This window comes from Euprymna scolopes, chromosome 36, assembly GCF_053919585.1.
Source record: "Euprymna scolopes isolate OS-2025 chromosome 36, ASM5391958v1, whole genome shotgun sequence".
NCBI classification, from domain to species: Eukaryota; Metazoa; Mollusca; class Cephalopoda; order Sepiida; family Sepiolidae; genus Euprymna; species Euprymna scolopes.
The window spans coordinates 22688363-22704728 of NC_136517.1; positions in this window are offsets into that span (position 1 = coordinate 22688363).

The following is a 16366-nucleotide window of genomic DNA, read 5'->3' on the forward strand; positions in this document are numbered from 1 at the left end:
AGCCAGTAGAGTTTAGTTTCCTAGAAGTACATCCAATGAAACAACATGTGTCTACCAAAATAGTGCTCAATGAGTGAACAGAGCAGGTATATTAATGCCATTAATGTTTGTTTGTTTGTATATACATATACATATATATATATATATATATATATATATATATATATATATATATATATATATATATATATATAGTGTAGTGATGGCTTCCTTCAGTCTTGACAGACTATGGATACCCACTGTAATTGTGCCTGCGCGTGAAATTTGTGTGGCAAGTGTTGTGTTGTCTCCCACCACGCGTATCAGTAATTATTTTTAATTCCTTATCCAAGTTTTATTTTGGGTTCCCTTTGAATATGATTAGGTCAGTTAAATTAATTTTGACCCTAACACATCGTGCCCTTATCATCTGTTCAAAATCAAAATTGGATGAGGAATTAAAAATAATTGCTGACACCCTCTCCAAAAATGGGTACCCGTTGGATGTGATTAGGTCAGTTATACAGAGGAAAATAGCAGAGTCCTCTGTAACTAAAATTCAAACGGTTAATAAATGCCCAGTATATCTGAATTTACCTTGGCTGGGGGCAGTAAGTGAGAAATTTGCATAGCAATTCAGTTCAACAGTGTAAAATTATTTTGCTTCAAATGTATGTGTTGTGTTCTCTATGAGAACGTTAATGCCATCCTCGCGAAAAGATGTTCAACCCCGCCCCAATCATAATAATAATGCAATTTACAATTTTGAATGTAGTTGCAGTGCCAACTATGTGGGTCAAACAACATTAAGATTGAAATGAAGAGTTTAACAACACGTACCTACCAAAATCAGAAACGGGACATACCAAACAACAGACGTAATTGCCAACACATACGGGTCTTTAATTACTGACCACCTTATAAAAAACACGTCTTGTACAGCGAACTTTAGCACGAATCCTTTTACAATCTGGAGTCGTGCTCACTCATTATTTCAGTTAAAGATCTTGGAGACTGTTTTACGTTCGGTTGAGAAGGCCTTCCCTCTGTAAGCAGAAGGAATGCCTCTTAGGTTTGAATGTGATTAGTCTCCAGGATCTTTAAGTAATAGAACGTTGCTGTACTTCAATCGCTTCCCCCCCCCCTCATTTTTCCCCCATACATAACGTAACGCAACGTGATTTTATTTGTACATACTTTCGATTCCCATTCGTTTCTTTTTTCTCCAAAACAAATCCCTCGTCACAGTTTTGATAAAACGAGGGCGAAACCGGTCAGCTGACTCCCCTATTTTTTTCTTTTCTTCTCTTCACTCTGTTAACTTTATTTTAAACATGAATTTATGTCTTAAATTTTTACCCCTCAAAGAACCATGATACATACACACACACACACATATATATATGGGGGGGGTACATGCATATATATATATATATATATATATATATATATATATATATATATCTGTACAATTACATATTCTATACTAAATTCCCGATTCCAATACAATTACCAATTCCGATTCTTTATACATCTCTAAATATTTAACTATAAAGTTGTTATTTTTTGCGATTACCATAAAAACATGTGTTAAATATTCAGATGTTTTCTCAGATATACTTGTGGGGATGATCTATCAATTTTAGTTTAACTTTTAGTTTAAAATCAATAAATATTGATTATTTTATTATTACTATCAGCAGTGGAAGATTTTGTTTAAATAAAATCAAATAAAATAACAATTAAAAGAATCGTTTTTGGCATCGGAAAATAGGTACAAATTTTTCCAATTCTGATGCCAAGAAGTTCCGATTTTTCTGATTCCAATTAATCATACCAACACCAATCAATAATTTGGGGGGGGGGGGGCTTTGTGTAATGATATTCATATTAAAAACCTTATTTTCTATTTATTTCAAAAGAAAATACAATTTTGTTATACATGGATCGTGGAATTGCATTCACCTGTAAAAGATCAAGCTAATTTGCATATTCTTTTAAACATTCATTTTAATTAATTCCTTATTAGTTTTTCTGGTTTACTTATGGAATGATCATTTTTAATTAACAATAATGTGTAATTTTATAACCCTTCATGTCCTCTGGGCTGCATTTGTCGCTATCCTGGTTCACGAGACCATATTTATGATATACCCCTGGCTGATTTCGTCGATCCTGGCTCATAGGACCATAGATGCAACCCAGTGGGGTTACAGTCTTACCCGTCTAGTGGTGAACACTTCAAGGGTGACCAGACTCTCACTGGTCACTGGAAAATACTGTTCTGAGATTTTTAGCATACAAAACGCGCATGACTCCAAGTCTATGTGGCAACTCTTATCTTCAACTGGCCGTTCGTCATCAGATGACACGGTTGGATTCATCTTTTGTAGCTGCTCTGATGAATGGCTTGTATTCTGCTCTTCTCAGTCGCAATTTGGTGTCGGTGCAAGGCTGTCATAAATCGTGTTTCAAGTCAATAATTCCAAAATAACTCTGAGATCATTTCCTATAAACAAAAATTATTATTTATAAGATCTTCACGGTAAACTTCATACGAGGAAAACTAAGCTCTTTGGGTTCTCGACAGCTTTCTGATGCAGGTTGTACACTTTAAGTTCATTTAGACAATTTCCTAGGAGCAAGAGTCTTTCAACTTAGCTCTTACGGGGGTTTCTGTGAGGAGTGCACATCGCCTTGGGCAGGAGCCCAAGGCGATGTGCACTCCTCGATGCCAGCCAGCAAAATCTCCTATTTCTAAAAGCACAATCGTTTTTATTAAATCGGTTCCTTCCCCTTCTGTTATTTGTAGATTACGCTTTCATTTCTTTATCCCCGTTGTTTTATATTCTTTTTTTCTATCTCTCTTCAATTCTCTCTTTCCTTTTTCTTCTCTCTCCTTGTCTCTCCTTTCCAACCAAATATATGCTTAAGTCAATTATTCATTTATATTATATTTTATTATATCCTATATTTCTTTGTGAAATCAATACCGATTTTTCCCCGATTGAGGTCCATCACTGTCCACAACTGTCTGGGTGGCCAACTGGCCAGACATGCAACAGCTACGAGGCCGAAATCACCCCTCCCTTGATTTTTAGTTTTTTTCTATACGCTTGACGACAAAAGTCTGGTCTTTCTGAATCTAAGTTCTTGAACTTGTCTCCCTCAATTATTTAAAATCCATTTTTACCAAACCCAACTAGAAAAACAATCTCTCTCCCCAGCTCCCTTTCCCCAAAGAATTCCCATTATCAGATTTATATTTTTCTTTCATTGAAACATATTATTTTTCTGATGGACAGAATTTCATGGACATCTGTTTTTCCTCACTAAGTGTCAGCATAACCCCCCTCCCTCCATATCTTAATTAAATCAAAGGAGGATTAATACCACACAAATCACAGTAATCATGAAAATGACTCAAATACTAGGAAAAATCCTGGAGTGCAGAAACCAGCCTACATACCGAGAAACAAGCAAATCTGATCCTATCTTTTCTAAGCCCAACAGTAGAGGCTTTCCATACTCTACACATAGTCCTGGTATGTCCCGTTCGTGAGTATAGCATCCAAGCAACAAAATTGATTTGGGAATCTTAAGTAGGATTACCTCTGGAGTGAATGTGGTATTATGGTGTTTGAAGATTCTAGCTAAGAAAATCATATATATATACAAGGTACAGTGACAAGGATTACCATAGACTCCCCTTCCCCCCAACACTTTGAATGGTCTAGTGCCTAATTTATTTTTCAGAAATAAATAAAATTTTTCAGAGTGTAGTATCTGTTCTAACCAAGTTGTGATAAACAGAGAAGCATTCATGTGGTAACGTGTTCAACAGGTGGGAAGCCCCAGCAAAGAAGCTTTATCTGTGAAAATTCTGTCTGACACCAAGCACATGGAAGAAGAAAGCAAAGTATTTCTCTATTCTGTTAGAAAGACAGGTTCTTACAAGGAGGAGCCAAAGACTGGAGCTCAGTCGAGCACCCTCTATAAAAATGAGGATGGGCTAGAGCTCACACAGTTATAAAACATGAACATGCCAAATATTGCAAATAGCAGAAACAATTAATACTTATAAGCGAGTTTATCTTTGCTTTATCGTTATTTTCATGGCAAGTGGTCGCCTGAGCTCCAATCTATGGTCCCCCCCCTTGCCAAACTTTCACAAGAAACACTCGTCTAGCTGAAAACACTATCAATAATCCCCCCACTCGTTATCTGTGCCTAAACCTAAACGTAGATTCTATGAGCAAAACTTCTTTCTTAGAACTGCACGCCTGTGGAATTGTCTTCCGTTTTCCTGCTTTCCAGCTGACTACAATATGGTTGTCTTCAAGTCCAACGTAAACAAGTTCTTGATGAGCCATTCCACTTAAATTAATAAATTTACCGAATTTCCATTACTAACGATTACTATATTGTCCAATTGACTACTGTATACTCTTTAACCTTTACCCTCGAGTGGCCGCTGGGCCTTGATAAGTGGTGACGCCTATGTAAAAAAAAATAAATAAGTAAATAAATAAATAAATAAATAAGCTCCCAAATTACTGATTACACCAAATTTGGCATAAAGAACTATTTGGATGTCAGATCAGAATTATACTACTACTACGACGACGACGACGACGACGATGCGTGTGTGTTTGTACGACTAGACATTAACTTTAACACGAGTCCTAATAGAGAAGACTTAATACGTGTGATGTATGTACCGAAACTTTCTAAAAGAATGGAACGAAATGTGAGTTTGTCTTTTTTAAAAACAAAAACAAAAAAGTTAATCATTACTTCGAATTTATTTCAGGAAGCAGTCTCTATTGCAATATAAATGTATAATTCTGTCTGTCCATTTAAATTTCACTAATCCAAATCCTCTAACATGAGTGCGAAAAGTGGCGAGGCGGGCGACTGACTTACTTAGCTGAATGTTGCTCCGAACTTGTAACCGGAAACAGTCCTTTTTGCGATACCAACATGGAAATTGCCCCGACTTAGAACGAGGGAATTAAATACTACCACAGCATCAGGGGAAATTGCCTTCCTCGTCTGCTTCCCATCCAACATTTCTAGCGACTAACCAGTATGGTGTAAGGTAGACCTATCATCAAACGCCTTCTTTCAGAGCATTACTACCGACTTTTACTAAGTAGAATACTTAGTTAAAATTTTTATTTAGTTTTTTATATATATACATTTTTTTTTATTTAATAATAATAAAAAAAAATTAATTTTTATTTTTCTTTATTTTTATTTCCTTATTTTATTTTTTATTTATTTGTTTTGTTTGTTTTTTTTTTCTTTTATGTTTATGCCTTGTATGTATGTGTGACCGTGTACGATATCTCCTGTATACATGGGATCCAAACACTATACCTGCGTCAGAACCACAGGTAAAACAATTCTGGGCTCGGTGTTGCCACAAACACCAAAATATGAAAAATGTCAAGTACAAATAATTCAAACCATGGGACCCAGAAGAAAGATCTGGGTGTCATGATCGGCAGGTGCTCCTTCGGTAGCCAGCATGGGGGACCCAGTTGTCATCCTGTGAATGTTGGCCAACTTCTTAATTTCAGAAACTCAAATAACATGGACGCTGAACAGGTAAGTATAACCTCTAATTTCAGGGAACAAAATGATACCGAACAAACACAGAACAGCCGTGATAATCATCATAATGGAAAAACCCGAAGAAAGAAATGGACAACAAAAGAGAATAGACTCGTAATGGAATGCTATTAGAAGTCATCCTGAATATCGATATGGAGGTTATCGGAAATGACGGAAAGAACTATGGGCCCTCTCCAGTGACCACCAAGCGACAGAACAAAGAATTGCAGACTAAGCAAGACTGCTACTCAAGAAAGGTTTGCTCTCTAAACTAGAACTAGCAGAAATTCAGCGAAAAATAAATAATGAAACTGAACAAGAAGCATCCTCCCCAACAGAACTGCCCATAGAAAACCCCCACAAGTTGAAGCTTCACAAGTAAAAACACAAAAGGCTCAGGACCTACGAAGACTAAAGTCTACAAACGTTGAAACCAAGAACAATGAAACAGAACTAACAGAGAATGAAGCAAATGAAATAAATAAAATAACACAGTTTATGAACGAGGAAAAAACAAAGCTCCCATCGTTAAAGAACCAAGAGCAGAAGAAATTAAAAACAGAAACAGAGAAGGTTAACAAGCACCTTCCACACATCCCAACAAATACAATCACAGACTTAAACAACCTCATTTACGCACACGCCAAAATGGTAAGTATGAATCTCAAATCAGAAAAACAACCGGGGACAAGCGGATCGACAAAACCTGGATGGGAAATAAGACTAGAAACCCAAATACACAAACATAAAAAAGAAACCAAAATGATCAACAGGAAGAAAGCAATGTGGAGAAAACAGAATAATAGAAATGTAACTGACAGGGAGAGGCTAAACAAGAAACATGAAGAACTGGACCAAAAAATAAAAGCAAAAGAAGCGAGATTGAGACGATATAGATATAAATCTGAACAATGCAAGCAAAACAGAACATTTGAAACTAATGAATGCCAATTCTACCAAAATGTGAATGAAGGAAAAATAAAAACAGAACAACCAAATCCGACAGAAACAAAATTCTACTGCAGTAACATATGGGAAGAGCGACAAGATCACAATAGAAATGCCGAATGGCTGAAAGACATGAAAGAAGAGTTACAACAAATTGAAGTAGGAAGAGTGAATGAAATCAGCAAGGAAACCCTAAAGAAAACCATAGGAAAAATGGCAAACTGGATAGCACCAGGGCACGACGGGATACATGCATATTGGTTCAAAAAATTTACAACCTTACACGAAAGGCTAGCCCAAAACCTGAGAAGTTGTATACAGGGAGCAAACGTGCTAGACTGGATGACAAAAGGTAGAACTACACTGCTACAGAAAGACACGGAGAAAGGAACCGTCCCCACCAATTATAGGCCAATCATGTGCCTACCCACCATGTGGAAGATACTGACAGCACAACTGAGGGAACAAATCTACCATTCACTGAATAACCGTGGACTCATCCCCGAGGAACAGAAAGGATGCCAAAAAGGGAAAAGAGGAACACATGATCTGCTATATGTTGATCAAAAGATTCTAAAGGAGGTAAAAAGGAAGAGGAAAAATTTAGCCATGGCATGGATCGACTACAAAAAAGTGTATGACAGGATCCCCCAAGCATGGATAACAGAATGCCTAAAAATGTATAAAATACCAAGCAGGATCACCAACGTAATAGAAAATGCAATGAAAACATGGAGACTGGAACTGACAGCAGATGGACAACACATAACAGAAATTAACATTCAAAAAGGAATCTTCCAAGAAGACTCACTATCACCACTACTGTTCATCATAGCCATGATGCCCTTGAATAGTATTCTGAGAAAGTGCCAAACCGGATACAAGTTCCCCAATACAGAGGAAAAAAAATGAACCACCTTATATACATGGACGATCTGAAACTTTTTGCAAGGACCGAAAAGGAGCTAGAGACACTAATTAACACTACCAGGATCTTCAGCCAAGATATCCAAATGGAATGTGGAATGGAAAAGTGCGCACTACTAGTTATAAAAAAAAGAAAACTGGAAACGACAGAAGGCATGGAACTATCCAACCAAACAGAAATGAGGGCACTAGGGGAACAAAACAACTATAAATACTTGGGAATTCTGGAAGCGGACACCATCAGAGCAACAGAAATGAAAGAGAAAATTGGAAAGGAATACCTCAGGAGAACAAGAAAGCTCCTGGAAACTAAATTATATAACAGAAACCTAATAAAAGGTATAAATACATGTGCAGTGTCACTAGTGAAATACTCTGGATCGTTTATAGGATGGACAAAAGAAGAACTGAGACAGCTCGACCAGAAAACCAGGAAACTCATGATCAGGCACTACACCCAAAGGACGATATTGACAGACTCTACATGAAAAGGAAAGACGGCGGGAGAGGACTAATCTGTATAGAAGACTGTGTGAAGGACACGAAAAAAGAACTAGAAAAATACATAATGCAAAACACTGAAAGGATAATTATGGCTTCGAGAGATACAGAGAAAACCAACAAAACAGAAAACAGAGAGACAAATGACAAAACGAGAAAAAAGAAATGGGAAGAAAAACAACTCCATGGAAGATTCGTAAGAATGACAAGAGATGAGAACAATGAAAACACCTGGACATGAATGCGAAAAGGACATATAAACCGAGAAACTGAATCTCTAATAACTGCAGCACAAGATAGCTCGATAAGAACCAACCATATCAAAGCAAGGATTGATAAAACACAAGAAAACAGAAATTGCAGACTCTGTGAACAAAGAGACGAAACAATAAACCATATTGTAAGTGAATGCAGCAAACTGCCCCAAAAGGAATACAAAAACAGGCATGACCAAGTGGGGAAGGCGGTGCACTGGGAATTGTGCAAATGGCTGCATTTTGAGCGTACAGATAAATGGTACAAGCATAAATCTGCAACAACACTCGAAAACGAGAACCACAAAATCCTATGGGACATAGCCATACAGACGGACAAACCCATCCAAGCAAGAAAACCAGATGTCGTAATAATTAACAAGAAAGAGAAATCCTGTCAAATCATAGACTTTGCAGTCCCAGCTGACCACAGGGTGAGTATGAAAAAAAAGGAGAAACGAAGCAAATACACAGAACTAGCCAGAGAGTTAAAAGGAATTTGGATGATGAAGAAAATCAAAATAGTATCGATAATAGTAGGGGCACTAGGAACAATTTCGAAAAACCCGGAAAAAAAAATGGCAGAAATTGGAATCAGAGGACTAGGTGCAAAAATACAATGCCTAACGAGAATGAAAACGGCTGAAATATTAAGGAAAACCCTTGAATGCAGAGAATAACACAAGACAATATAACGAGAAGCGTTACAGGGAATGAAGAACACCGAAGCTGCAGATCTACATGTTCTACACTCCCATCATGCATCCCCTCCATTGTTTCATCACCGTTCCCTCCAATAGAAAAGTGATACCAAAGAGCCGAGAAGGGTCAAGGAGGATGGAAAGACAGAGGAGGGAGCACTGGCCAGACCTCCGCTGGACAAGTGCGAAGAGAACTGGGATCTTGGGGAGGCTTAGTGCCACTCAAATTCCAGTATAAACCAATGGCCATTGCTAGCGAGAAGTCAATGGTAAGCGGCTGTTGCGATGATGCAAATTTATTTGCAAATGCTATCGAAGGAGGAAGAGAGAGCTGGACGTCTGGGGAGATTTGTTGTCACTCAGCTTCCAAAGAACACCACAGGTCTCCAATCAGATCGTTTGTTGACTTGTGTGAAAGCTCCATGTGAGCCAATAATAATAATAATGATTAAAACATTTTGAGTCTTCTAAAATATTAGTCAATTTATGTGAGTATATATATATAATAAATATAAAAGCGAAAATGTTTGTGTGTGTGCGTTTTCGTGTATGTCCAAGAAAGGCTTTTTTCCGAGAAGCGATCGATCGCCTCACAACTTCTTAAAACTTTTTATATCGCGCCTAAATGATAATATTTATGAGTTAACAACTGGGGTCGCCTGTCTATTTAATTTGCCCAACTTTCAAAAAGATAAATATTCAACAATTTGATCACCGCATGTGCATTAAGCTTTTTCGTATAAAAAAGAAGCGAACAGACTCGCGAGAAATAAAACACTGTCCCCGCACTCAAAGTTGACGTCATTAACTCGTCAAAAACAGGCACCTGCCAAGTCGCACGTTTTTTTTTTTTCACACTTTATTATTTTTCAACTGTGCGTCAAGGTTTTTTTTTTTTTTTTAAACTACCAACGATTTTTGTTTTCATTTACCCAAAAACACACACACACACCTCCAAACACCCAGGCAACGCCAGGTACCTCCTCTCCCGCTAGTATATATATATATATATATATATATATATATATATATATATATATATATATATATATATATAAAAGCAAAGAATTGATTTGGGAATTTTAAGTAAGATGACCCTTAGAGTGAATGCGGTATTATAGTGACTGGAGTCTACTTAAGAAAAACATAGATAACCCTTTAGTAGCGTGACAACTACCCTTCCCACACTTTTGAATGGCCTTGTGCCTTATTTATTTTATGATTATTTTATGTTAATTGTAAAATTTTCTAAAATGAATCAACTTTTCCAAGCAACAAATCCCTATTTTCAAAGTAGAAGGTTTAAGGTTCAATCCTCGGTATGGTCTATACAAGTACGAACTACTTCTATACAGTCGTGGTTGACAGTACAAGAGCAAGCTATCCTCGTGGACTAAAAAAAAAAAGAAGATTTCATTTAAAAATTCCGTACAGATGCCTAAATTTGCACAACATATCTGAAGAAGGTTGGAGGTTACAACGGCTAAAACGTTGGGAGAATGACATATAAAATGAGAGCAGTGGTTTCAATAATTCGAACATACCAAATGTGTTCCAAAGCGGAAATAACTATTTTGTACTTCTGTTTGTCTGTCCGTTCCACTTCTTCTGGTCCTGGATGTGACCTTAAACTATATCCGATGGTGAGGCTCCGGCTTGCAGGCTTTGGGGAATGTGGAGCCACCCTTTAATTGCCATTGCTCCCAGGTCTACTCTGACCTGGAGTGGTAATACCTGTTAGGGTCCCAACTATGGGTTAAATAGAAACCGACTTGAAAAAAAAAAAAAAAAACATATATTCTATTAAAAAATTGTTCTTCAAAATAACTGGATTCAGCATTAAATAACCTGAAAAGGGTGGGTATGCCGTAAAACAAAAACAACCAAACCATCCACTTCTTCTACAAAACTACTGAGTCGATTAAGATAATATTTTGTATGGACCTTTGTTATGATAATGTGCAGCGAACTAAGTATTATGGTATCCATTCGATGTGTATTAAGAGATTAATAGAGATTAGTCACCACAATACCACATTTACTCTAAAAGTTTTCTCAGAAACTACTAGGTTGAGTTGGCTGAAATTTTGTATGGACCTTTATTATAATAAGGTGCAGCAATCTAAGTATTATGGTATCCATTTGATGCACAGTTGTGGATTAATAAGGATTAGTATTAATGCAAAAATGAACACACAGTTAACCATATTCAACCATCAATTTGGAATAAAACACTCCTAAGTCAACGGGTTATAACTTTTGCATGTTTTTTCACGTTGGACGTTTTCATTGTTACACAGTGTCCGAGGCATCCTTCAGGTATGCGTTAGAGCATGCCTTGATTAGGGGACAGTCTGTGACGATGTGTGTGATAGTCTGCATATTGGCTTCACAGTGACACTGAACGTCTTGTGCATAGCTCCAATCATGCAGGTTGTCTTGTGCTTTGGAAATCTTCACTCGGACCCAGTTGAGTTTGACCTACTCTTTTTGGGAGAGTTCAGAACCTGCTAGGAGGTTGATTTTCAGTGTGAGAAGAGTCTTATTATTGTCATCTTTGACTGACTCATTTCACCACAACACAGGTGTAAGGAAGGTTGGTGTTGTTCCTCAGAAGCTTGTGACAGTGGCAAAGTTCTTGCCGGATGGTAGTTGCTGCAGCATCTCTTGATGTTCAAATAACGGATAACTATTGTCGATGCTTTGCTTGTCATGTTTTGCCTTCAATATCGCCTCTCGACAAATCTGTGATGGACCGATGCCGGACATCCTATAAACAGATGGCAGGTTGGTAGATTTCAGATTGCTAGTAATCGTCCTGTATGCCTCGTTGTGTTGTGTTCAACGTCGACGCTTGCAGCATCAGCAGAATGAGCCCATGCTGCTGCGCAGTATTCTGCAGTTGAGTAGCACAGGACTAAAGCTGACAAACTTAACTAAGATGTGGACATTAATGTTTGGAGGGTCATTTTCCATGATGGTATCACAAACACGTCTAGAGTACAACTGATCTACACACAATATGCTGCAGTTTATGGTTTTCTTGTTAATTTATACTCAAAAATCGCTGTTAAAACTCAAAATGAGACGAATAATCCAAATACGAATAATTTATCCTCATCTCAAGAATTCTGAAACAAAATTGTGACTTAATTCCTATTATCACCTGTAGTGAGGATTGAACCTACAATCTCCAGAAGACCATCACTTAGCACTTTATTTGTAGTGCCATGAATCAATATGGTTTTGAATTCTCTACAGATTCCAGAGTTTGACACAACGCAACCAGAGATTGTTTGAGATTACATCATCAGAAACGTAAAGATAATATCTAAGATAGGAATAATCCAAAATGCGAAATCTCATCTAAAAAAAAAAAAAAAAAAAAAAAAAAAAAAAAAAAAAAAAAATTTTAAACATCATACTACAACGCTAATTTTTATTCACAGGACAGCACCAGATAACTCTGCTAATCGAAAACTCAGGTGGTCGTATGTGTTTGATATGTGGTTTAAAAAAAATCTCAGACGTGCAAAAATTTCTGTATATCAGAAAAATAAAACCTCTCAATAATAAATGAAAAGCTGGTTGATATTGGAAATTATCCATTACGCTCATCTGTTGATTGTATATAAAAGATGGATTTAAAAGTAAAAGTTTGTTGTCATTCAATGGCAAAAGAATCATATGTGCATATCAATCTTGAAACAGTTTATGTTGATAAAGTTTAAAAGAACCAAAGTTGTTTAACTTTTCCGTGAACGATTGTATGTGAAAATATCTCATGCAATAATAAATTTTGTTCATAAGAAAACGATCTCTGAAATTTTTTATTGATTATTGATTGTTTATATTGATTGCTTTGATCTTTGGGGGAATAATCCAGTTAATTGCCAAATATTTTAAAAACTGACACCCAAACTGTAGCTGCGAGAGGCACACGTCTGCTGATCTGTAAAGGAAGAGCTTGGCCCCGATGACTGACAATGAACGGCCAGCGTCACACAGACTTAGGGTTGTGCACATTTTGTGCACTCTGAGGATCAAATCCGTAATTTCAAGTGGCCAGTAAGTGTCTGGTGACATTTTGAAGGGTACATCAATGAGCAAAGATAAAAGTGCAATCATTGGGCTTAAGGTTAGTCCCTGTGTTTACGAGCTGGCGATGGCCTGGTTATACTAACTGGTTCTGTTGCGCGACCCCCCCCCTCCACCATGAGACAATCAAGTTGCAGCATTTTCTTTCAACAGATTATTTTCAAATTTCCGTTTTTTTTTGTTTTTTTTTTTAAATAAAGGAATCACGCCTTATCAAGGCTCCGAGGTCACTCAAAGATAAGGGTTAAAGAATGTACAGTGATAAAAAGGACAACATCATAGTAATCGTTAGAAGTGTACATTTGGTAAATTTGATTACTTAAGGGGGAACGACTCATCAACAACTTGTTTACATTGGACTTGAAGATGGCCATATTGTAGCCAGCTGGAAAGCAGGTAAACGGAAGAGAGTTAAGTATTTATTCAAGCTAGCATGCTGAAATAATATTTAGAAAGAAGAGACTTTGTGAACCTGTCTCTGCTTTATCGTTATTTTCACGCAAGTGCTCGTCTGAGCTCCAATCTATGGTCTCCTCTGGCCTGATTCACGAAAAACACTTGTCTAAGCTGAAATCACTACCAATAATTTCCCCCCACTCTTTATCTGTGCCTAAACTTAAATATAGATTCCATGGACAAAGATTCTTTTTTTTAGAACTGCACTGCTGTGGAAGCCTCTTCTTTTTTCTTACTTTCCAACTGACCACAACATGGTCGTCTTCAAGTCCAATGGGAACAAATTCTTGATGAGCCATGCCCTTAAGTAATCCAATTTACCGAATTTCCACTATTAATGATGATTACAATATGTTCTTTTAGATCACGGTACACTCACTAACCCTTATCCTCAAGTGGCCTCTGGGCCTTGATTAGTGCCTTTGTTAAAAAAACAAACAAAAAAAAAACACTCTTAAAATGGAGAGAGAGATTCTTAACTGTTCTGTACTGTCACTTAATTTTATAAACAAAAGATACCATAAAATTTAACCAACGAAAGATAGTTTGTCGATTGTCGGCTACTGTGATTTCATTGGCTAAGCATTTGATCAACTTCCGGCGGTTTATATCACCTGTCTGGAATATGCTGACGATAATGCAATCTCTGTTCTGCATAAGTGTAACGTTGTACACCTTCTTTTTAACAGTGTCGTTACATTTTAACAACGTTGTAGATTTTGTCACAAGAAATCAGAAGGTAAAAAAAAAAAATGAACACTTTTTTCTTTTTTCAAAAAAAGCCTTTATATCTGGTATTTCCAACAACACATTTTTTTCTTAATATTTTAAACAGTTTATTTCTCCTTCTCCAGCCGCGTGTGACTTTTTGTCTCAGTTGTGACATCACTCATACATGCTTTCCCAAACATTCTCTCAAATATCTTTGCTTCTCCGAACACGTCTATAATGCTCTACATCTCGAATATGTGCTTCTCTGAACACGTGTCTGTTTTATCTCTGCTGTGACATCATGTCACAACACCAGCTTGGTCATTTGTACATTGCTGCTGCTGCTAAGCCAGCATCAACAGCTCTGTTACATAAGTACTAAGAAAAGAGAAATTAAAAAAAAAATAACATGTTGGAGAAGACTTACTTGCACTTTGCCATAACCAACTTTTACTGCTGCTCACACACAAACAGAAAATTTCTTTATATATAATGTTGTAATGTTGTGATGTTGTAATGTTGTAATGTTGTGATATTTTAATGTTTTAATGTTGTAATGTTGTGATGTTTTAATGTTGTAATGTTTTAATGTTGTGATGTTTTAATGTTGAAATGTTGTGATGTTATAATGTTGTAATGTTGTGATGTTGTGATGTTTTAATGTTGCGATGTTTTAATGTTGTGATGTTGTAATGTTGTGATGTTGTGATGTTTTAATGTTTTAATGTTGTGATGTTTTAATGTTGTGATGTTGTAATGTTGTGATGTTGTGATGTTGTAATGTTGTGATGTTGTAATATTTTAATGTGATGTTTTAATGTTGTGATGTTGTAATGTTGTGATGTTTTAATGTTGTGATGTTGTAATGTTTTAATGTTGTGATGTTTTAATGTTGTGATGTTGTAATGGAGTCCTCAGTGTTAGTAGTTGAACATTACTTGCAAAAAAAATTTTTTTAAATAATGCTTTAAAAAGAAAAGGGTACTTATACAGAACCACATTATCATAGGTATACCATACCATACTGAAGTGACACTAACCCTAGGTAGGTTCAACCGACTTCCTCCAGAGGAAAAAGTTTTATGGGAGTACATAATTCACAAGCCATCCCAAGTCAAATGTATATCCCCAGAATTAAAAAAAATAAATAAATAAAATAAAAGTCCGTTTAATATACATACCCGTGACGAAACGAAAATATCATATTCCAAAAATCATGTAAATGAAACAAGTAGATTTATTTTTATAAAGAAAATAATTTTTAGAGAATGATGGAAATTCATAATAAGATAAATCTATACCTTTTCCAGTTCAAAATGGGAATAGTTCATTTCCAAATGGGAATAGTTCAGTTCAAAATAAGAAATTTAAAATAAAAAAATTAAATTTATAAATATCTTTGGTGCTACAACAAGGTATTGATTTGTGAAATATTTTTAACCTAATGGTTAGGTCAACTGAAAACCGCGATAACAGGAGAAGGGCGAAAGCACGTATCTTGGAGGTATATGAGATGGATGAAAATTGGAAAGCCCTAGTGGAAAATCTTTCTATTCCGAAAACCACCCTCTATTGCTGGATTAGTAAGGGAAATCAACCTGATACAAGAGGAGGCCCTAGAAATTGTACGGATTTTATTCAAGCACTAGCGGATGACAATCCTAGGATCACATTAAATGTGATTTGTGAAAGGAAGTCCAGTTTGGGTTTAAATTGTCCAAATCTTCAGTAGCGAAGCATCTAGATATGACTAGCGAGGGGTACCCAGCGTTGCCCGGGTGTTTGGAGGTGTGTGTAGAAACTCCGGGGGTGGGGGGTTGTTAAAAAAAAAAAAAAAAGTAAGTATGAGGATCGAATCCGAACCCAAACCCTTGAGGCAAAGTTGTAAATTAAAGTGTGAAAAAAAAAAAAAAAAAGTGCGACGTTAACCATTGCTCCACCGTGATATGCTAATGGAAACACGTTTGAATTTATTTAATTACTTGAATTTGGCAGGTGCCCGTTTTAATGAGTTAATGAGGTCAAGTTTGACTGCGGGATAATATTCATTTACTGCTGAACGCTTTTTTTAATTTTTATTTTCCCCAAGATGTTATAGGGAAAAGACTAACCCACATGCGGCGAGCGACAAATGTTGAATATTTATCTTCCTGAAATCGAGCAAATTAAATA